The sequence below is a fragment of the Ornithodoros turicata genome, chromosome 5, assembly GCF_037126465.1.
Source record: "Ornithodoros turicata isolate Travis chromosome 5, ASM3712646v1, whole genome shotgun sequence".
In the NCBI taxonomy this organism is placed as follows: Eukaryota; Metazoa; Arthropoda; class Arachnida; order Ixodida; family Argasidae; genus Ornithodoros; species Ornithodoros turicata.
Genome location: NC_088205.1, coordinates 30313125 through 30335822, shown reverse-complemented (window position 1 = coordinate 30335822; position 22698 = coordinate 30313125). Strand labels below are relative to the sequence as shown.

At 46.4% G+C, this 22698-nt stretch overlaps 1 protein-coding gene across 1 annotated transcript in view; it reads left to right on the top strand.

Moving 5' to 3' along the window:
* Positions 1-3155: 3155 nt before the first annotated feature.
* The window catches only part of LOC135394281 (transcription factor SOX-5-like), a 511283-nt gene continuing 491740 nt past the window's right edge, over positions 3156-22698 (top strand). The window contains exon 1 of the mRNA XM_064624960.1: positions 3156-3398. The gene's annotated coding sequence lies outside the window, so the exon portion shown is untranslated. The remainder of the gene's footprint in view (positions 3399-22698) is intronic.

Sequence of the window (22698 nt, the reverse complement as noted above, 5' to 3'; positions counted from 1 at the left end):
TGCTGAATTAATACAGGTGCATGAGTAAGGTACCACAGAAATTGAATTGAATCTGTTGAAAAACCTGTTTCACGCGTAACACTTGGTGTACCAGATTGCGGATCAAAAATCTGCAACAAAGAGCTGAGGCCAAAAATTGAGGAGAAGTATTGTGGGTCTAACCCGAGCCTGGTCCGCGCCCAAAGGAAAAGAACTGAGGGATCAGAATCCAGCCTCAGGCTCCGACTTTCCCGTGGGGGCACGGGAAAGCCGGGGGCACGCTTCCTGGGGGCACGTCCCCAGACATGAAAAAAATAGGTGCCTGATCCTATGAGGGTCGGGTTTTCGTGCCAGTGCTGTCCGTCGCAGCGCCATACTTCGAATGCTAGCCTACCACTTTGCTTCGACGAATTCCCGCTAAGACCCGCTACCGTCGCGCGCATGCACCGTCATCTTTTCGCAAATGGCGGATTCCCCCAGTTTCCTGTTTTACAACGGCAGACGTTAATGCCACACTTCGCCTTCACGCGTCCGCGTCGACGTTGACACAATACCCTCCTCCCCCTCCCCCGTCCTCTCTGCGTTCGTCTCTCTCTTCTGTTTGTGGAATGTGCTGTCTAGGCGCCGAAATCACCGAATCAGGATGGGACATCCTAAGGCGTCGCCTGCAAAACAAGCTGCCTCCAAAGAACGGCGCCGAGCCAAGCAACGAGAATGGATGCAACGCGCTCGGTTGAATGCTATGGTTGATGACATCGGTGAAATCTACTTCGTCCAATTACACAGTGAACTCTTGGTTCCCACGTTCTACTTCTCACCCAGAGCAACACAGACACAGGTTCTGAATTCCATGATAGGCAAGCCTGAGCGATGGGCAAGACACGTAAACAAACACAAACACGAAGCCTTCGTGTTTGTGTTTGTTTACGTGTCTTGCCCATCGCTCAGGCTTGCCTATCATGGAATTTATCCGCCAGCTGGCCTGCATTTACGCCATTCTGTCAGGTTCTGAACTTCATAGTTTCCGCACTCACAGTATATCGACACAAGCCAATTATTCTGCAGTGTAATTTCAACGTGGATGCTAATAAGACCACATTCCCAACCGAGCTCGCCAACCAGATGGCATTGTATCTGTGCAACATACTGGCAGAACCCCCCACCAACTACAATTCGTGCATCGACCTGATCTTCGAGAATTGAACATTGGTGCAAGAAGTGTCAATTCCCGCGACGCAATTCTAAGATCACAAAGCTCTAATCCACGCTACGTGAGGAACAATGAAATAAAACACACTCAGTAGAAACTCTGGTGTAAAATTCTTTAATCCCCATTTGTCAACAATGTAGCGACGAAAGTGCCTACACCACCCCTGAGCAGCTGCTGCCGCTGCTAATTCGTGTTAAATCCAAGCGTTAACCGTCCCTCAATTTTTTCTCCTTTTTCCAAATGTGAATTCTGTCGAGTTATTTAGTTCAGCTTGCCTCTCTACCCGTTCAATCGGTGGGCAGCATGTTCCTGAAAATTAGTCAGTGATGTCGCAAGAGGCGAGTGTGAGGGGCGTGTTATACTACTTTCTCTTTTCGCTGCCTGCGTAACCACGATGAAAACGACAACGGCGTCAGCGACGGTAATAGAGGACTGCGTGTAATTTTTTCCGCATCATTTTTGCAGGACTAAGTAGACATAACGGACAAAATATGCGGAATAAACAAACAATAAATATGTTGAGGGGAGCTCTTTTTTGCGGGCCCAGCATGAGAGGAGGTTGATCGTACAAGGTTGACGCGATACACAGCGTGACCATAGCCACCGTGCGACACCTAAAGGGGGCGCGTTGCTCCGTCGCAACAGCGCCGCCAGCGGCGTTCTTGGAGGTACCCGACGTGATACCACGCCGCTCGTTCTATGCATTCTCAAGTGGAACCGTAGTTTGCGTGGCGACCGCCGTAAATAAAAGGGCTGATTTACGAAGCGCAAATAATGTGGAACCTGTGGAGATAATGGAGACAAACTGCACAGAAGCAACCACCGTATTTATAATGTATCTAACAGTGCGGAAGGAGCTCCAGCGACCCGCGTCTCTGTCAAAACATCAAAACATGTGCAAGTGGTACGTCGAGAGGATGGTTATTTGATGCCTCACAAAATCTTGGCTTGCTAGCGAAGACTATATAGCGTTTCTCTGACCCAACCACTTGAAACATCATGCTTTTGACTGAGTCTCGTATTCCTTTTGGCAGATCACTGCCCCATAGCTTCGTCGCCGAAATCTACATCGTGTCTTATCCACGTAACTAAACATATCTGGTCATAACATATTTTCTGAACCTATGCTGCAGTTTTTCCAGTACCTTCAGATAAAATAACGCCAAAGAAATCCTTGAAGAAATTTTTTGTAATTTTTATATCGGCTGCCACCGTGGCCTTGCAGCACGACGGTTGTGAAATGGTCGATGCGTAATTACTAAACTTCTTGGACGACGTAGAACTTCCGTTTTTACTGTGAATGCTCATCAACCAAATTATTGGGAGCAATATTGGCTCTGAGGACTGGCGATGAATCACCTCAATAATTACCTCGAAACAAGTTGCCGTTTAGCCGGTGCATCTGACGTTGATACAGTATCCAGCAGCGTTTCACAGTCAGGAAAGTGGCAACTGTAAGTTACTGATCATTTTACAGGTCCTTATTCAGTTTCATCGAAACTAGAACAAAAGCAATAGAATACATTCGCTCATGTTGTGCACCCCATGCAAGGGTCGAACAGGCGTCACGAACGCTATTCCCTGCGAGTCTCTCGGTGATATTCGAGGCATAGAAATCACGAGAAATTACACATCTGGTCCCCAGTGCAGAGTTTCTTTCAGGTGCCTACACAGTTAAAGATGCAACAGGTCCAGTGTGGCGAAGGATGACGCTCGCACTTCACATGTAAACGAGGCTCGCTACCCGACGGCTGTCACGCCAGGTACTTTCTCCGGAGGCCGCATAGCGACGCCACCAGTTTGTCGCACAGTCCCTATAGCGTGACGCCGCCTCTGGGAAGAGTCCCTCGGCGCGAAGTGGTTCGTTTTTACAAACGGAGATGGCGCTGCTGGCGGTCTTGGCATCGCTTTGGGAGGGTTTTCAAAACGTGCTTCGCCTCGTTGGCCTGTTGGTGTGCACGTGGTTTTCCAGGAGTTGTCAAAACGTGTGCTGACGGCGAAGTAAACCACGACTGTGTGTACTCATTGCACTTTGTTGGCTTCGAATTGGTGTTCCAAACTGAGAGGCCGGTTTGTACAGTGAAAGTGAACCGCTATTGACGCAATAATTGCCGAGTTGTGGAGCGATCTCAACTTAGTGCAGTGAAGTGCGGCTTGTGAGTGAGTGATATGGATGGTTTGAGATACATACTGCGTAAGGAATCGAGAGGTAAGTGGATAATCTGTCAACTCTCCATGTGGTCACCCGCACGTTGTCACTGCAGCGTCTGTTGCGCTTTCTTAACCTAGCTAATTGAAGTTCGGGTGATAACTTCAGCACACGGAGGTATACTCAGTGATCTATCCAGAGCCACCCTTCCTGAAATATTTTGTGACGCCCCCACTCTTCCGCCGTCTTTCCTCTGCACCACGAATGGGGGGTATTTGTCATAGGGGACTAACTTTTAGACGCACGTCGGCAGTGATACAGAAAGCTGTAACACGAAACTGGAATAATGACCCCCCAGGTGCTAGCGATTCTGGATAAACCATTGAGTACATATATAACCGTTATGAAAACTTTCAGGGAGAAACTGTCATTATTTGACGCATCATGGCATTACAACGTGTGACGCTTGCATGTCTTTGGCTGTTATTTTGTATTCTTCATGGGTTCTCTGTGTAATTACGATGCACCAAACACCTGTCATCCAAGGTCGTCTTCTCCCACGCAGCACAAAAAGTACAATATATATCGGCATTTCACCGCGACGCCCCACGCAGATGCTGGCACACATTGGTTTGCATTCGGGGAAGAGGGCACAGTTTTCCTTCTCGCCAATGTGTCACGATTGCTTCATCATTCAATATTGAAATACGACACCAGAGACAAATTTCGTAACGCGGTATGTGTAGTCCATTGTGGGCGTGCACTGTGACCTGGTGCGAGTCGTTTGCCATTCGAGACAAGAGACAATGTACCGTTGGAGTGTCCCGTCGCTGCTTTTGAGTGGTTCTTCCGTCTCAATTAGGACGCGGCGGGGCCGTAAATTGGCGAACGGCGGAAGCCACTCATGAGGGCGAGGAACAACTACCACCTTCCTTTCATCTGTGTCGTGCCAAACATATCTCTGCATTGACTGTTAGACAATGCGTAAGTGTCTTAAAGCACCTCCTCGTCATAATGTGTCCACAGAAGTAGACTTGTATACCCATCTGGCTGTAACGTACTCACGTGCGGTCAATATGAACTAGCTTGACATATAGCAGAGGTTCTGAAGCTTGTGTAACGGTTGCCGAGGTTGAAATCCAGCACTTGCAGTTGAAGGTAGCGATCGAATCAGGCTATTCCACCATTGGTTAAGAGTACTTTACCAAATAACTATCAAAATTACGAAGCGTCACACCTACTGTACCGACAGCGGCTGGCCCACACTGTTGTCCATGGGTTCGGCTGGGTTTCAAGGAATATTAGGAGAGATGGGACGAATCCAGAATTTTCCCAATCCTTACCCAAGGAAGGTTCTGCGAATCCACGAATCTCGAATCTTTCGAATCCTTTCTTAAAAAAAGTTGGTAAAGCAAAAAAAAAAAAAAAAATCTCACACACACTTCTACTAAAAAGTGTTTTTAAGCAGCAATTTGATATATTTGTTTAATGAAAAACAAATTAAATAATAGTCCACTTTCAGGAGAAAACATACTTCTTCTTAAATGTAATTTATTTAACATGTTGTTCATCGACTGCAGGAAATACATAAACACTCGAGTCTGAATTCTTTCCATAAAACTAAGAAAAACTCAAAAGCAAAACTATGTTACTTTTAAATTTGTAATGTCGGAGCTTTATGCTGTGATTTTGGCGCGCCCCGGGGTCCGCCGGCCAATCGGGCCTACGGCGGTCTCCGGAGGCGCCAATTTTAAAAAGAAACAAACAAACGTGGTTGGTGAATTCGAAAGATTCGATTCGCCGCTTTGGGCACTGGGATTCGGATTCCCGAATCTCGAATCCCTGCCTAGGATTCGCGGATTCGCGGTTGTGTTGGCCGATCCCTAAATATTAGCTAAATATCCAAATCCTATTTAACTCGCAGCACTTCGAAAATAAGATTCGTTTCCTACGAAGCTCTGTCTTCAGTAGGGCTTGTCGTTCAATGAGAAGTCTTGCAGGGTCTGTTAACCTGATAGCCAGTTAGAGAGACGAGACGAGTTCTCAAGTGCCAAAGAAGCATGGTTCACGTCACACCTCTTCACAGTTGAAGAACGCACTTCCACTGTCAGGGCGGACGAAGAACCTTCGCGTGGCTGAATCTCCGGGGAAGTGTTCGGAAATTACTTTTGTGAAGAAGATAACCTCGAGAAAGAAAGAGCCATGGTCGAACGTATTTAACTGATCATATGCGCGTTGGTTAGTTAGCCGAATGGAACTTTTTTTCCTGACTTCAAGACAGCGTAGAAGTGACTTCATTCAAGCTACACCAGCGATTAATACAGTTACATAGCCACAGTTGCTTCGCGGCGCTAACACACACACACAAAAAAACAACAACTGACATGCGTTGTCGATGAAGCGGACGCCGAAGCTTCGGCACAACGTAGGCATGGGATACAGGTGAAGCCCGGTTTGTTGCCCTCTGTTAAGACGTCGTATCTGCAGATCCGATAAGGACAACTGTTATCGATAATAGTCATCCGCATCCCTTTGGGCATGAATCGCAATAAAAGGAATGCCATTGGCACTGAATACGCGTTCCAACCCGACAAGATGGAGAGGGAAGACATCCTTGCATGCGGGAGCTGTATACGGATACACCGTCGGAGTTGTGTAACAATAGATGAATCTATGTATCCTGGTGACGTGGCTCTTTTCCCGTAAACTTGCAATGTAGGGCAGCGCGGTATCCCTTTGTTATGGTGAAGGACGCGTGAACACCATAGATGGCAAGCCAAGCGTCGCTGCATGCTTTCACTGCGCGCTTCACACACAATAGAGGTATACGTCGTTTGGTCACCCGTCGCCGATCGCCTTTCTCTGTAATAATCGCTCCAACCGCATACGAAACGCGCACGACGCGCGAGTCTGACGTGGCATGTTATACTTGCATGCACATGCCGTTCCGACAGTCTACCCAACTGGTTCCTGTTGCAGTACAGAACAGTCGATCCACTGTAAGGATAGACCTTATTTTTTTTCGCTTTTATTAATCGTCATTAAGCAAATCAAACCAAGTGCTGCTGCTGGAAAGTCTGTCCGAGCTGCCACTTTGTTATCAGCATGTTGAAAACATGAACCACGCCTCCTGTAGGAAATTCACTTTCTTCCATGCGGGCATATTATTTATTTCCCTCAGACATGCAACGGTGCCGAATTTCCGTGTATTACGGCCCAACCGCATACGACGATTTCTCGACGGGAAACTGGCCAACTTCCTCACCGGCACGACAACCCGGCGAAGAAACGGCAGGACAAACCGCATGCACAGATTTCGACTGCGCGGTGGACGGTGGCGCCTTAACGGGCGTTTCGGTAGTCCGTGTTAAATATTGACTTCAAATTAACTGATAAATATTTTGCTACACATAGAAAAGTTGTAGTGGCACACAGAAGAAGTTATTGCGGTCAAGGCATATTCGCAAAGACGGCATCTTTAGCTATCGGAAAGCTCCCCAGGTTGGCTCATACGGGCATCTGAAATGCCCGCCGCGTCCGCACGTGGAGCGGCCGCCTGTCGTCATTTCCGTTTGTGGTCCTATTGGCTGCCGTCGCGCGGCCGCTTTCGCTTTTCGCCGGATATCTCTGCCCACCGCTGTGGTCGGAAAATCGGTGACGTTCGCATTGTTCCCGTAGGCTCAGCGGAAAACCGGTGACGGTGGCCGGTTTTCCGTCGAAAAATCGTCGTATGCGGTTGACTTCTGTCTGCAAAGAAGAAGTAAAAAAGCAAAAGGAAAAAAGGAACTGGCTGCTTCACACACGAGCAGAAATCCATGTATAAGTAAACGCAACACATCCAGAAGCGGGGTACTCTACGTCCACGTCGAATACATGGTGATGATGATGATGACACGTCGAATGGTGATGTGGATTTGGCGACACAACTGGGATTCAAACCAGCTCCCCGTTTTGCCAACATTATATACCATCAGTCCGATCTATGAAGTCCGGATTTATATTTGTGTCTGCCAATCAAATGCTTTTTCAAATCCGGATTTATCAAACCCGCCACCAAATTCGGAAGGCCTGTTCCCTGAAACACCTCAACTGAAAAGCTTAGAATGGCGTGGAGACGTAAATATGACTCGGGTACACGACTATTGCAGTGATCTCGGATAATAGTGGTGGTCTAGCAGGCATTTCATACTGAGAGCGACGAATGGTCAACAATTATGTAATTGATCAGTACAAGATACTAATAACATAACTGGAATCTTATTATTACAAAATATAGATGTAGCGTGAGATGTTATTTATGCAATGCAAAGCAGAAGCACATGAGCAATGATTTATCTTTATTATCCCGATTCGGGGCGCATCTGCTCCAATACCACATTCATAATGGTGTACGCGGTACTTGTATATATTTGTAGATTTGTATTTCTTTATGAAAATTTATGAGTGAAACTCCCCATTCATCATCTTAAAAATAAATGAGAGAAATATGGATACCGTTTTTGCAAGTGATACCGCATGCTTTGCAAGAGGGTATGCCTGCTTGACCACCACATAAAGCTTGCATAAAGTGTGTCTTAAAGGAGCATGGAAGGCACATGGAACATTTTCTTTTTGTCATATGAGTCCACTACCTTCAGGAGCATGTCACGCAAAATATCTCCTTTGGGAGGTGCGAATTCACTGAGAAAATTGCTTTGCAAGAAAGCGCGCAGCGACGGCGACTTCGCGCAACGGCTCTTCGCGTCTCGTGACGTCATTTGGCAGAGCGTTTGTCGTAGGCCACCGAGAATCATCTGCTAGCGAGAGCGACCAGTCGAGACGCGGGACGGGCGGCTCTGAAAGAAAGACAGAAAGGAGAAGGCGCTCGCCTCAGTATTGGCGAGGCACGTGCATTGCAGACAAGCAGCCGAGGAGAGCAGTTTTTTCTGCCCCGCGAGATTGAAAGTTTGTTCCAGAGTCTTTCCATGCTCCTTGTATCTTTATACTTTGCCCTGGGACAACGAAATATAACTGGGTCATTCCAGGCCAAATCACCCAAAGGTCGTGATCGACCCCCCTCAGTTTTGCTTCCAAAAATTATCATGGACTCCTTATTGCAAATAAAGATATTTTCCCGAGTTTTACTGGACAATGTTGAACCGTTGTCGATTTAGGCGGGGTCAAAGTTCGTCAGAATCGCGAAAATCATGCTACGAAAAAAGTTACCTACTGAGCAGGGTTTTGAGTCTAGGTGGACTTTAGTGACATAGAACGAAAGAGCGTGGCCCTAACATTCCGCGAATATCAAGTTCTTTCACCGTGTTTCATTTTCGGCCAGCGAAACAGGGCTGCTTTTTGGCGCTATTTCTTACAACTTTGCGCCTTGCTAAGGGCACTTTTCACACAAGCTGGAAGGGACAAATAAAATCAGCGTGTTCTGTATCTTCCATACTTCAAAATTACATGTTTTGAAGGCCGACCACACAATCCTTTTTGCCCCATTTAATCCCAAATGCCGTACTTTTGGTAAAGTTGGCCATTTGCAATGCCATATTTGAAAATGAAGCGGTCGGCCGAGAACAATCCAAATAGGTGGAGATGACAGATCAATATCTATACTAAAACATATAAAAAATTGAGAAGGTACTTTTTGATAAGGGCGAGAAAATATTTTTTATATCCCACCCACTCTACACATAGTTACGCTGAACGGCGCACGGGTGGGTCGCGAGGCTTGGTTCGGATAACGTTTTTCCGTGTGGTGAAGTTTTTCTATCCGTTATGGAGGACCAGAACAGACATTATATTCAGCTAAGTCACATCTATGCTACTACCGTGTACTAGCCCGAAACGTTCATGTGGTGCTTGCTAATCTATCCACACTGAACAACAGGCTGCTGATGATCACCCAAGCAGGCTGGAATGATAAAAACAGTTTATTTGCAATTCAGACAGTCTACATATTTTATTTTCGCGATTGTAACGGTTTGAAGTAAGAGCAAAAAGATACCCGCATAAATGAATGCACAACGGTTTCAATATTCTTTCATATTTTCTTTTCGAAACGTTAAAAAGCAAAGGCGACCATTGGTAGGGTATCTCATTAGAAGTGACCACTACAGTTTCCTCTGTACACCGAAGAGATAGGTCTTGAATGCTGCTCCGACTGGAGTTTCCGTGCGTGCCACGCACTTTCATACCGCAGTCCTTCATTTTGCACGCGCGCATTTGCTGACGTTCCTACTTCGGCCATTGTTCAACACAACGACTTCAGCAAGAAACTTGGAGCAATAACAACCTTTTTGGTTACCCGACATGCATCACATATGAGAAAGATCATAAACTAATCAGCTGAGCCGCGGATGAGCTCTCCTAAGCCGATTTCAAGGCCATGTGTTAAAGGTTACGTGGACGTACGAACGCGTTTTTGGACGCTACAATGCAGCAAAAGCCATCCGCTCACAGCGTGACCTGCGTTGCTATTAATCGTAAGAAACGCGCATTTGAAGGGTTAGTATGGTTTGCTCATAATGTTCCTTGTGAGTGTGAAAGCATCGTTGTCGTTTCTCATGACTACTACTTTAAAACGCCGCGAGTGAAAGACTCTGAGAAACACCTACTAACAATACTTACCAATGCACTGGTAACAATAAAAACTACACAGTTTATTAACAAAAGGGCTGGTAAAAAGGAGGACATGCTCATATCCGCCTGCACGACGCGGCTTGTGAAACCTAGGCACGCGATCTGTTCGCGCGCCTCACAGGGAGCCGTCTCGTGCGGCCCACGCGTAACCATGTGGGACATAAAAAATATTTTCTCGCCCTTATCAAAAAGTACCTTCTCAATTTTTTATATGCTTTAGTATGTATATTGATCTGTCATCTCCATCTAGGTATTTGGATTGATCTCGGCCGACCGCTTCATTTTCAAAAATGTCGTTGAAAACGGCCAACTTTACCAGAACTACGGCATTTGGGATTAAACTGGGCAAAAAGTATTGTGTGGTCGGCCTTCAAAACATGTGATTATTTTGAAGTATGGAAGGTCCAGAACACGCTGAATTTATTTGTCCCTTGCAGCTAGTGCGAAAAGTGCCCTTAGCAAGGCGCAGAGTTGTAAGAAATAGCGCCAAAAAGCAGCCCTGTTTCGCTGGCCGAAAATGAAACACGAGGGAAGAACTTGATATTGGCAGAATGTTAGGATCACGCTCTTTCATTCTATGTCACTAAAGTCCACCTAGACGCAAAACCCTGCTCAGTAGGTAACTTTTTTCGTAGCATGGTTTTCGCGATTCTGACGAACTTTGACCCCGCCTAAATCGAGAACGGTTCAACATTGTCCAGTAAAACTCGGAAAAATATCTTTATTTGCAATAAGGAGTCCATGATAATTTTTGGAAGCAAAACTGAGTGGGGTCGAGCACGACCTTTGGGTGATTCGGCCTGGAATGACCCAACTGGAACAAGATTACATGCAGTGTTCTCCCACGCATGCCGAAACAGCAAGTAAACCGGAAAGTACGAGATGCAGTCGCTGCTAAAATATCAATATGGGAAACTGCCGTCCGTTCGTAACCTGTGCTATGTAAATTACTCAAAAAAGAGTATATAATTGCAGTTACGTGACTCGAAAGCAATTGAGTTACGCTGAATTTACTTCAGGATATGTGCGTTTAAAGTGGCTACACGTTTACACGCTTCCTACAAAATAATTTAGAATGATGTTTTCTCATGCTAGGTGTTAAATATTTAGATAACGGACTAAACGACGTAAATGTGTACGTGAACAACCAAACTCGTGTCTAGAAAACGATACACTTAAACAAAACCCAGAAAAGAAAGCATGCCCTATTGAAAAAAGGTCTGAGGTAAGCTCAGAAAATTTTGACGTTACCCCAGAAATCCTGAGGTTCTGCTGAGGTAGCCCAAGCAACTCCTAGGGTTACCCTAAGACGGTCTGGGGATACCATAACTAACCATGTGGTTACCCTAAAATGTTATGTGGTCTAGCCAGGACTTAGGAGCCCTTGGGGTCTTACCGCTAAAGTACCTGGCGTCACCTCAACATATTCTGGGGGTAATGACAAAGGTCGCGGGGTGACCCGCAAGTAATCTGAGGCACTGCTCACAGGACCCCAGCACTGCAAATGTACGACAGTGCTCTCTGAGGACTGAAAATTTGTTCCTGGGGTTACCCCCAGCCTGGGGTCTTAAGGTATTATGGGGCGTTTGAGGTAACCATAGGTCTTGAGGTAACACTAGGCCCTGGGTTAAATAAAATGCACGATTTCTTTTCCGCAATACTGCCGTAGACTATATGTGAAGACGCGCACCACGGATAGCCACAGTCCAGTTCTCTCGGGATCTCCCTGGATCTAGCTAGACTAGAGCACTGCACGGGCCTAATTTTCAGGCTCGTGCCCGGCCCAGGCCCGGCTGCTACGGCCCGCACCCGGCCCGGGACCGGCCCGTACCAGACTGTTTCCATGCTCAGGCCCGGTCGCAGCCCGCCTCTGCTCTATGTGTTCTCGAGGTTCGGGGACGTATTTAGATTTACTGAAGAGCACAAATGGCACTGTGGTACTGTGATGTTACACGTAAGGTTTGTCGGCGCAGTGTGGTGACATGTTGTACATGCCGCAGGGTAGGAATGCGGATAATTTGGACCACCTGGGGTTCCTTTTACGTGCGCTATGCTCTGGTCTCTGCTCTGGTATCCCTTCAAATCCGCGTATTGAAAGAGCACAGCGCAGCGAGGAAATAGAGGAAGCTAATTGGTGGAGAGTGAGGAGGTACGCTCTGTGTTTTATAGGCTGTGTTTCTCTGCCGGCAAGCCGCTGTGTGCTTGGGAAGGGTGCGGCCAGTGGCGCGTGGGCGATATGTATGTAGCTTGCGGACCAAGAGAGACTCATCTCCGCTCAATTGCGCATGCACCGGTGTTATTCCCCCTTCTCGAACTCTCACGCGAACGAAATATGTCAGAACACCTAACCTAACTGACCCTCGTACAGGACTCTCACGGGAACGAAATATGTCCCAACACCTAACCTAACTGACCCTTGTGCAGGACTTGCACAGCGCGCCTGCCACACCAAACGTCCCCAAATGTGTGTGAGTGCACGTGTTAAATCCAGACCCATTACACGAAATAAGCATGATCACATATAAAAAAGTGATAGTTTTCAGATGAGAATACCGTGATACACCTGAAAAAAAAGTGACATTAAAATCCAGTTGTCCAGTCTCGCCAAATATGTTCGCGTACATGCCCGTCCATGGATGGTGTTGTCAAGCCCGTACCCGGCCCCGGCCCGGACCCGGTGGCTGAACCCCGAGCCCGGCCCAGGCCCGCGCATAAAAAACGCAAATCCCGGCCCGACCCGCGGACCGAGCCTGGCTCGGGCTTTCGGGTAAGCCTGGGCCCGTGCAGTGCTCTAAGCTAGACTGCTGCGGGTAGACGGTTGAGAATCTCCTCAGCACATGTGCCCCTGTGGAGCATTCCATCATCAACGAGCAAGGCCCACGTAGAGGAACGCACTACGCCTCCTCTACACGGTATAGTCCGCCTTCCGGTTTTCTCTTGCACGCTTTCTCATGTAGTTCATTTTCAGTTTCGCAAAACACTATATGGGGCCTTAATTGACGCATGTTCTTCATGACATACGTCCTTTGTAGGCCACTTTTATACCTCTCATACGTCATATGTTGTTGGTAAGTACTTGCTGTATGCATGTGCGAGTTTGAGGCCATTCGTCAATCTGAACTCATGCATAGATGGATTTCGTGCTTTCGAGAACACAATTTGCGAGCTATTTCATTACCGCACGTTTCACATTCACGCCACATTCAGATAATGGCTATTACTGTTATACAACGACACGGGTAATATATTTTTTTATTGTTTTCTTTCCGAGGAACGGTTCCTTGTAATACAATCCCTGAATACCACGAGACAGCATGGAAAACGGGACCTTCTGGGTGCATCATTCGCTTGCTCCTGCCGGTTTGCAGCACTTCGATACGAACACATTCAAAAGAGATGTACGCAATAAACTTCACGACAAAACCACAAGGACGAGCGTCGGTGACCTTTTCTTTTGACGGTAGAAGGGAAGGGGCGCAGGCGAATTGGTATACATGATGATATTGACATCGCGTGTGTTTCGTCTTTAGTTCTACCTGTCTCGGGTTTTTCTTTCTACTTGGACCTTTGCATGATAGTCTCCAAGGCTGGCACAGGATTAACAATTAATGGAACAAGAACGTGCATTTATTTTTCCATCCGGCCCCCAGGAACACCAGTGTACTTAACACGTCTCTTAGCAAGTCCTCTGATTCGTAAAGAGCTGAAGTTGTGAATATAGTCCAATTGCCGGGAGTAGACATCTTTACTAGTTTGAACCGCACCGGCTTTCAACAAACATAACAAAATACAGTTAACGTTTCGGGTCCCATTCGGGTCCCATCATCAGAATGACGCTGTCCTGGTCGTCACCGGGTATTTACGTAGAAGAGGAGCGTAGCATTCTGGGAGGGGGCCTGGTTGTCGATTGATAGCTTCTTTTGTTTTCTTTATGTGCCATGACTCCAGCTGTCTCCTCACCCCCCATTTGTTCTTTTTCGCCAGAATGCATGGGTTGTCAAGGTCTAACACGTGTCCTGTTTTGCGCGCGTGTTCACACAGTTCTGTTGGGTTTGTTGCTGATTTCTCGATATCTTTCTTGTGTTAATTCCTTCATTCTTGTTCGTGTCTTCCTTCCTGTTTCTCCGATGTACACGGCAGGGCAATCTTGGCAAGATACCTTGTATACAACGCCTCGTTCTTCTTCCGGTGGTGTTCTGTCCTTGGGGTGGCTTAGTACGTTCCTCAGTGTTGTCGTGGGCTTAAATGCAGTTTTAATGTTCACCTGGGAGAGCACCCGTCTAATTGGTTCTGACACACCCTTCAGGTAGGGGATGGTAACGTACATGGGTCTTTCTTGACTACTTTCCGCCTGTTCCGGGCGTGTATTCATCATTCGGTGGTATGTATTACAGATAAATTGCTCGGGGTATGCCCTTCTTCGTAGATCCGCTTTGGCCTTTGTTATTTCTTCATGTCTTGTCTGATGATCTGAAGGGATCTTCATGGCACGTGAAAGCAGGGAACGAACAACCGATCGCTTGTGTTCAAGAGGGTGCCCCGAACCATAATGCAAGACCTGACCTGTGTCGCACGGTTTTCTGTAAACCGAGGTCTTCAAGTTTCCGCACGGGTCTCTTTGCACGAGGACATCCAAAAAGGCGATCTTTTTCTCTTTCTCCTCCTCGCACGTGAACTGGATGTTAGGATGAATGCTGTTCAGCTTGTCAAAGAATGTGTTGGTGAAATTCTTCTTAATAATCACAAATGTGTCGTCAACATAACGTCTGTAAAAGGTGATGAATTGTCCTGCGTCCTTTAAGGCCTTGTCTTCAACAAACTCCATGACTAAGTTGGCAATGGTCGTTGAAATTGGGCTGCCCATGGGTGCTCTCCCAGGTGAACATTAAAACTGCATTTAAGCCCACGACAACACTGAGGAACGTACTAAGCCACCCCAAGGACAGAACACCACCGGAAGAAGAACGAGGCGTTGTATACAAGGTATCTTGCCAAGATTGCCCTGCCGTGTACATCGGAGAAACAGGAAGGAAGACACGAACAAGAATGAAGGAACACAAGAAAGATATCGAGAAATCAGCAACAAACCCAACAGAACTGTGTGAACACGCGCGCAAAACAGGACACGTGTTAGACCTTGACAACCCATGCATTCTGGCGAAAAAGAACAAATGGGGGGTGAGGAGACAGCTGGAGTCATGGCACATAAAGAAAACAAAAGAAGCTATCAATCGACAACCAGGCCCCCTCCCAGAATGCTACGCTCCTCTTCTACGTAAATACCCGGTGACGACCAGGACAGCGTCATTCTGATGATAGGACCCGAATGGGACCCGAAACGTTAACTGTATTTTGTTATGTTTGTTGAAAGCCGGTGCGGTTCAAACTAGTAAAGAGAGCTGAAGTTTCTTTGTTGTTTTTTTTTTTTCGTTTTTCGCATTCCCGAAAACAATGTTCGGCAGCAGCTCATTATGATCGTGAAACCAGCGTCCTCGTAGGTGAAATCAACGTCTCTAAATGACGGAACAAGAAAAAGTCACGGGGGGCAAGGTCTGGAGAATCAAGAGGGTGATTTGCAAGTTGCTTGAAAAGCCACATTCCCGTGTAGTCGCATCTGCAAAATGCGTGGGCCGGGGCGTTGTCATGGAGAGGCACCGAGCAGTGTCTCAATTTATGCTAGCGCTTTTCTTCACTATTACTCCGGCGCAGTCTCGTGGGTTCTTGGATGTAACGTGCTCTTGGTATTGTAGCCTTAGGTGGAGGGTTTTACGAATGTGCAGTACAGCATCCTCGTTTGCCATAAAATGTCGCCATGACCTTTCTTGGAGATGCTGTCTTGCATATTAACGATGTTTCCGCTCAGTGTTTTCTTGTTTTCACCCAGGAATATGATGGTAAGTGCAATATTATCCACAGTCATCAAACGCGCGTAGGACAAGTGGGCTCCACAAACAGAATTTTACCGCATAACCATAGGCTTCTGCATCCGAAATCCTGGGATCCCGGCATATTCTCATCTCCGAAAATCCGGGATTTCCGGACATGAAAGTATGCCGGGATCCCGGTATTTCGGTTACCAAACCCTAGTTATGCGGTCGAACTTTTCTTTTAGGGAGTTACATACTAAATTTCGACTTTCCTTTGGACGTGTGAAACTTTGTTTTTAGGCACCCCCCCCGCGAAAAATATCCGAACGTTGCAACGCGAAACTGAATCAAATGCGTCGTCACATGGCAAACACGTTAGGTACTCACCCAACTCACTCCTGGGCACTGGGCTCCTAGCCAGAACAGCCACCAAGAAGCATTAAAGGGGCATGGAAGTGACCCCCAAAATATTTTCTGTTTTTCACTGCGACGTCTTCTGCAACGAATAAAACGAGCTCCTGCGAAAGAACGATTGAGCGCAGGTGCCCTACAGAGCACGCGCAAGCCTCTGTTCCGCACATCTTTAAAAACCCCTCTCCACATGCAAAGAGCGCATCGGCGAACGAGAAGACGTCGTGACGTATCACGGGCTCCAGCACGTGACCAGTGACGTCCAACGGCACAGCTCAAGCATGTATAAGCGGCGCGTGAGCCGAGAAGAAAAAACGAAGAAGAAAGGCAATGAGCAGTTTCTACGTCACGCGGGCTCGTGTCTCTCGTCCGCGATTGCTTTCTCCGACTGTCTTTTGTAAATTTTATTGCGCGTGACAATACGCCGCAGAGCGAAAATATTTTGCATGATGACTTCTGGTGGACAGCTTCACAGATGAAGCAGAGTTTCGAGCCACGTTAAATGTCACTTTCATGCTTCTTGAAGGCTTCTATGATATCACAAAGGTTCTTCCGATCTGTGAGACTGTACAAAATATTGCAGTGCATCTCTCTTTCTCTCCCACACACACGTTTATCTTCGTCGGCAATAGTTCGATTTGAAAAAGATAAATGGAGACAGCCGTTCCAGAAAACTATAGGCTGGACTACACCGAGCCAGAACACAATATATCCGTGGAAGAATACAAAGAGTGAAGAGCGATACGTAGGAAATATCAATAAGTAGGAAATGCACGTTGCATTTGGTATCTGCAACAGCGTGGATGCCCCAGTGATTAGAGTCGTATGCATACGACCTTGTGAAGAGAGTTGCACAAAAATCCCGATCCCGTCCCGATATCCCGTATCAAAGGGTTGCCACGTAAATATCACTTTAGTTCGCCTACTGATCTGCTGGTATAAATAAGGTTTGAGTGCTTGTTAAAAAAAGGTTGGAAATAAAAAGTTTTGCAAAGCGAATCTTTGTTTCGTATCCAGTGACAGTTTCACATAAATCGGTAGGCGTTATGCGTGACAACTGCGATTAAAACGAGCCTTTTATTTGAGGAGAACTTAAAGCAGGCGTTATCAGTTTTTGGATAAAACGTGTCGCATATTGAAAACGAATGTTTAAAGGTATTGCAAAGCAGCAGGCGTACAATTTTATACTGCTGGCTCATTTGACAGCCTGGGTGCTCACTAGACCTAAACGCCACAAATTTCGTTCAAATTCACCTCCTAGATTTTTATAGAAAATTAAGATTCAATATTGCGGGCAACTCTGTGTCTATGGCCCGACACGAACTCCGCAGTTCCCGCCATGTAGGGCAGCGAACATAAACATACCATAACAACAGGAGCGTACAGCGACACCTGTGGACCGCTACCGTTACCACACCGGCTTGCCGGACGTGGTGCATATTTACGTAGGTGACTCTCATGGTGATTCTGCTGACAGTTCTCTTATCCATTTCCACGATGTACCAGTGTTCCTGCATTTTGAGAGAATCTATGTCAGGAACTATCTCGTTTGAACAACCTTTTCAAAGAAGGTTCATGAAGCCGGCTACTTAGCCCATGACTTAGCCGATAGAGGGTTGGGGACATGTAGCACTGTTGCTCGACGAATGGGCGATTGTTTCCCACCAGGCGTCGCCCCGCATCTTTTCACCGCAATTTCAGTCGTGATTAGAAAATATTTAGAATGTTTTGTCGCACATAAAATTTGCAGTGTGGGTTTCTTTCGGAATAAGCTTTCAAAAACCGCTGCCAATACTAACAGCTTACCTACCGCTTTACAGTGCCTTTCACACGCAGTGACAGAGCGCCGAGGAGACAGACAGAAAACGCACACAGAAATAATTCGAGTTACTACACAAAGGCTGTGTATGCGTGTCTTTCAGTTTTACATCAATCCCGAAATGCCGTCACGGGATCCCGGGATAAGTCGGGAAAAATCCCGAACTCTCGGGACTGTAAAAGTGGCCTGGGGTTCCCAACCCTAGTAGTAAATCAACGTGTTATGTGCAACAAGTTCCGTATGAAGAGTGTGCTTATCAGCATTCGTTTCAGAAGAGGAACCAAAAACAACGCTCCACCGCATAGCACGCTCTGCGTCTACCATTACCACGAATGATAGGTGTTGAGAAAAGGGGCTGGATAGCGCCAGTGCCGTGTATGCCAAAGGGAGTCTGGCCATTAGGAGGAGTCTAAAAAAGAGGCTCGACCTGTCAAATTGAGCGTTTTTCATTGGCTGCTGTTTTCTATGCGGGCCGCCATGACACCAAAATTTTCCCGAAAATAGCGGCGTAGCTTGGAACGGCGAAGCGAGGATTTCATGACCAATTTTTTTCACAAATTACATCAATTTTATTCCGTAAGTGTACATTTTGTTGCAATTATCTTGCAAATCACCTTTAAATTACGCTCCAGTGTCAACGTTTACCTGAAAATAACATGTTTCGTCGTCCTTGTTACGCCTAGTAACGACAGCAATCACAGGCAAATAGCAGGAAAAACGCTACGGATTGCCGAAAATTTTCATTTTATGACATACTTTTGTTCACGTAAACACCTTTGCCCATTCTCGATTCAATCATGTTATGTTTTATAGTTAAAATACGTATAATACCGGCAGTCTGTTCCAACTAGCGGTTCTACCGGCCAATCAGTTCTGCTAGAATGCACTTCTGCTTCTGCTATTTCTGCCCTTCTGCTACTCGGCGACTTCCCGACATGCCCCTCTCGATCCAGATGGCGCCTTTAAAAGTGGACGCAAAATCCATTATGTTGCTTGGTAGTCAGGGAATATCCTATTCAATCCAATCCAATCCAGTTTCCCGAAAATGTCGACACCCAGTGCATACAGTTAATTTATAGCTTGGATAGCCTAGGATTAATAGCGAACTGTATTTTGCCTCGTGATTGGCCAGAGAGCTCAAAAAGTGGGTGGAGCTCCAGGTATAGGCCTCCCTTTGGCATACACGGCACTGGATAGCGCGCGCCGGTGGCGCGACCTGGGATTCGGTTTTTGCTTGTTGTTAGTAGTAAAACGTTAGAGCCTCATCGGGTCGGTTGTCTCCTCCTTTCGTTACATTATTTGGTGCCGAAACCCGGGACTAACCCGCTCTCGATACTCGGAAGGACGACCGATTCTCCTTCAGGCCTTCACCTGGTTTCCCTTTTGGTTGCTCCGGGAACCACCCGCTCTCGTCATTTTTCGGAGGAACAACGAGCCCTCGTCGTCTGGCCGCCACCATCTGTGGTCGATGGAGTGTCTTCGGCAGACCCGTGGCATCCTACGCTCGGAGATCATCCGTCTCATCACCAAGTCAGATGCGCTACAGGCCACCCGTGATGCAGTACGTGCTTCCATCGTGAACGTCATTTTTCAACTAGAAGAAGGATCCAAGAAGCTCAAGGACCTGGACGTCGCCATTCAAGAGGCAATCGATGACGATGACTTTGAACAGGAGTTCCTGGAGACCTCGGAATACCAGGACAACATCCTCCTTGCTGTTTTGAAGGCTCGGCGTTGCGTGGCACAGAAGCTTCCTCCTCGCCTCGTTTCCTTCGGCGGTTGCGGTGGTATACACGAAGACAGTCGGAACAGCTCTATTGCTTCCTCTGAGGCAGGAGACAGGCCGGACGACAGAGATTCTAGAGGGAATGCCAGAGAAGATTCCGACACCGCAACCCAAGCAGCACACAATATTGGGCCCATATTGGCTGGTCATTGGCGATACGGGTCCAATATGGGACCCGTTTCGCCAACATATTCCCCATATTGGCTGAAAATGGGCACTATGGGCCCCATATTGCCCACTTTGAGCCAATATTGGGAAAATCCTGGCGATATGGGCCCCATATTGCCCGCGTACACCCAATATTGCCTGAAAACACAGAAAATGGTACGTACCCGTGTTGCACAAATGCCCAAGCAGCACGGCAAGATTGAACGTTGAAGCGTGTGAAATACCAAATTCAGGACATCGTTACATTCAACAACTTCCCGCAGATGATACACATTGTTCAAAACAGTCAACGTACTTTGCTATCCCAATGTAACGTTCGCTAGAATTCGACAACACAACATTCCACTATCATAATTCCACGTTCTGGAAATAGCCGCCATCTTCCTTCGCGATGCCAATGCCAATCGGTCGAGCCGACTGTGAGCGAGCGGGTTGTTTGAGTGAAACCACGCGTCTTACAGCTAATGCGCATGCGCGACAGCTCGAACGGACGTTTCATAGGGCTAAAATGTCGCTGTTTGCTGTAATGATAACGGAATTGGGGCAGGTCAAGTAAAAAACACAATGTCTGTTAGGAAGGGATGACTCTTCTGTAAAATTAGGTGCTTTCAAGTTGCTATAAGCAGAGTGAATTGCTCTGGCGTATGTCGGTCACCGTCACGAAAGTGTTTCGCTGCTTTGTATTCTCGGAGCGGGTTGGAAATTTTAATTCACAGAATATTGTGATCCCAATGAAGGCATCTGAGGGATCATTAGCATTGGCAGTTCCGTGGGACTGGGTGTGGATTTTTCGCTGCATTGCAGCACAGGGTGGCCGCGTCCGTAGTGTAGCCGAAGTGCTAAATCTTGTTCGTGCTGGGGTTCGTCGCGCTCTTCGTAGAGAGAGTTGTGCTGGGAGCTGTGCACTTTGCAAGACGGTGGCAGACATCTTCGGTCCTCTTCGAAGATGGTAGAGGCAGGCCCCCGCAGCTCCCCCTCTTCGCGACTCTAAAAAAATGTTTACACGTCATAAACACGTGGTATTACTCGGTCAGGCTAGTGATGGGCGATAGTCATCCAAACACTATCGATAGTACTATCGATGGTTGAGATGACCACTCATTTAAGTATCGATAGTTTTGTTCAAAACTATCGATGGTTTCACCTATCGATAGTAAGCTGGACACATACCAAACCCGCTTGCTGCAAAAATGTAGAAGTCACTGCTTCGAGTTATTTATCAATCTAATCAAATACCTTTATTTATAGTTACACAGCAGATATCTTTCAAATAGTTTCGCACCGTTAGCACGAAAGAAAAAAAAAACTATTATATAAGGAGCCGAAAAACGGACGGGAACTTCTGCTCTGCTTTTAAGCCAACAAAGCAGAAAAAGAGATTTCGTGGGTTGTTGTGCGCTATGCGTATGGTTAGTATTATTCAGAGCAGCCGCATACGCTGTCAAACTGTTACTAGTTTATGGTACTATCACAGTAATACGGGTTTGTGACAATTAAGGGCCACTAATTCCTCCTCAGAAATGCCAACTTTATAGAAGTGTGTAGATGTATACTCCGATAGTTCATATTTCGTGAACTTCATATTTTATTTCCGACCCCCCCCCCCCCCCCCCCCCCGCGAGAGGTAATTATCAATGACGAGCGAAACGCGATCGTCGAACTGCATGCGAAAAACAAGAATTCATACGGTTTTGTTCCCGATGGAAATATGTTCACTTTTAAATTGCGAGTGACTAAACGATACTTTGCATGAGTGAAACGCGAACTCATACGTTTTTTTAAAGAAGCATGAGTAAATTTTTAAATTCGTAGTCAACAAACTATTGAGAGTTTGCAGGAGTGAAACGCGAAGTCAGAAAGTTTAGTTTTCAATAGGAACCTGCTCAAATTTTAAATTTTGAGTGAACAAACTATTGAGAGTTTCCAGGAACAAAAGCGAATTCAGAAGGTTTCGTTCTTAAAAGAAACTGCTAAAATTTTAAATTCGCAGTGAGCGGACTATTGATAGTTTGCTGGAGCGAAACGTGAATTCAGGAGGTTTCGTTTTCAAAAGAAACATGCTGAAATCATAAATTAGAAATAAATAAACTATGGATAATTTGCAGGAGCGAAACGCGAATTCAGAAAGTTTCGTTACCTGCTCAAATTTTAAATTCGAAGTGCAGATAGTTTGCTAGAGAAAAACTAAAATATAATATCGGATTGAGCGAACTATTGATAGTTTGCAGGAGCGAAACGCGAATTCAGAAGGTTTCGTTTTGGAGAGGAACATGCTAAAATTTTAAATTCTGAGTGAACAAACTATTGATTGTTTACAGGAGCAAAACGCAAATTTCGCATAAAGTGTCATTTTCAAAAGGAACAAGCTAAAACTTTAAATTCGGACTGAATAAAGTATGAAAAGTTTGCAGGCAGAAGCGAAGTGCTGGACTGGCTTGGCTTAAGCGACGTGAAGCTCAGTGAAGTGCACCACCGACGCATCAGGCGCACCAGTCACCATACTATCGATAGTCCGAAAAACTATCGCGATACTATCGATATTCCGGTTCACTCGATAGTTGGACAATCGATAGTCAAAAAGTATCGATAGTATCGAATGTTTCGATAGTATCGCCCATCACTAGGTCAGGCATCATAGTTGATACCCATTGGCCGACGGAGATTGCGCGCTCCGCTATTGGTTGG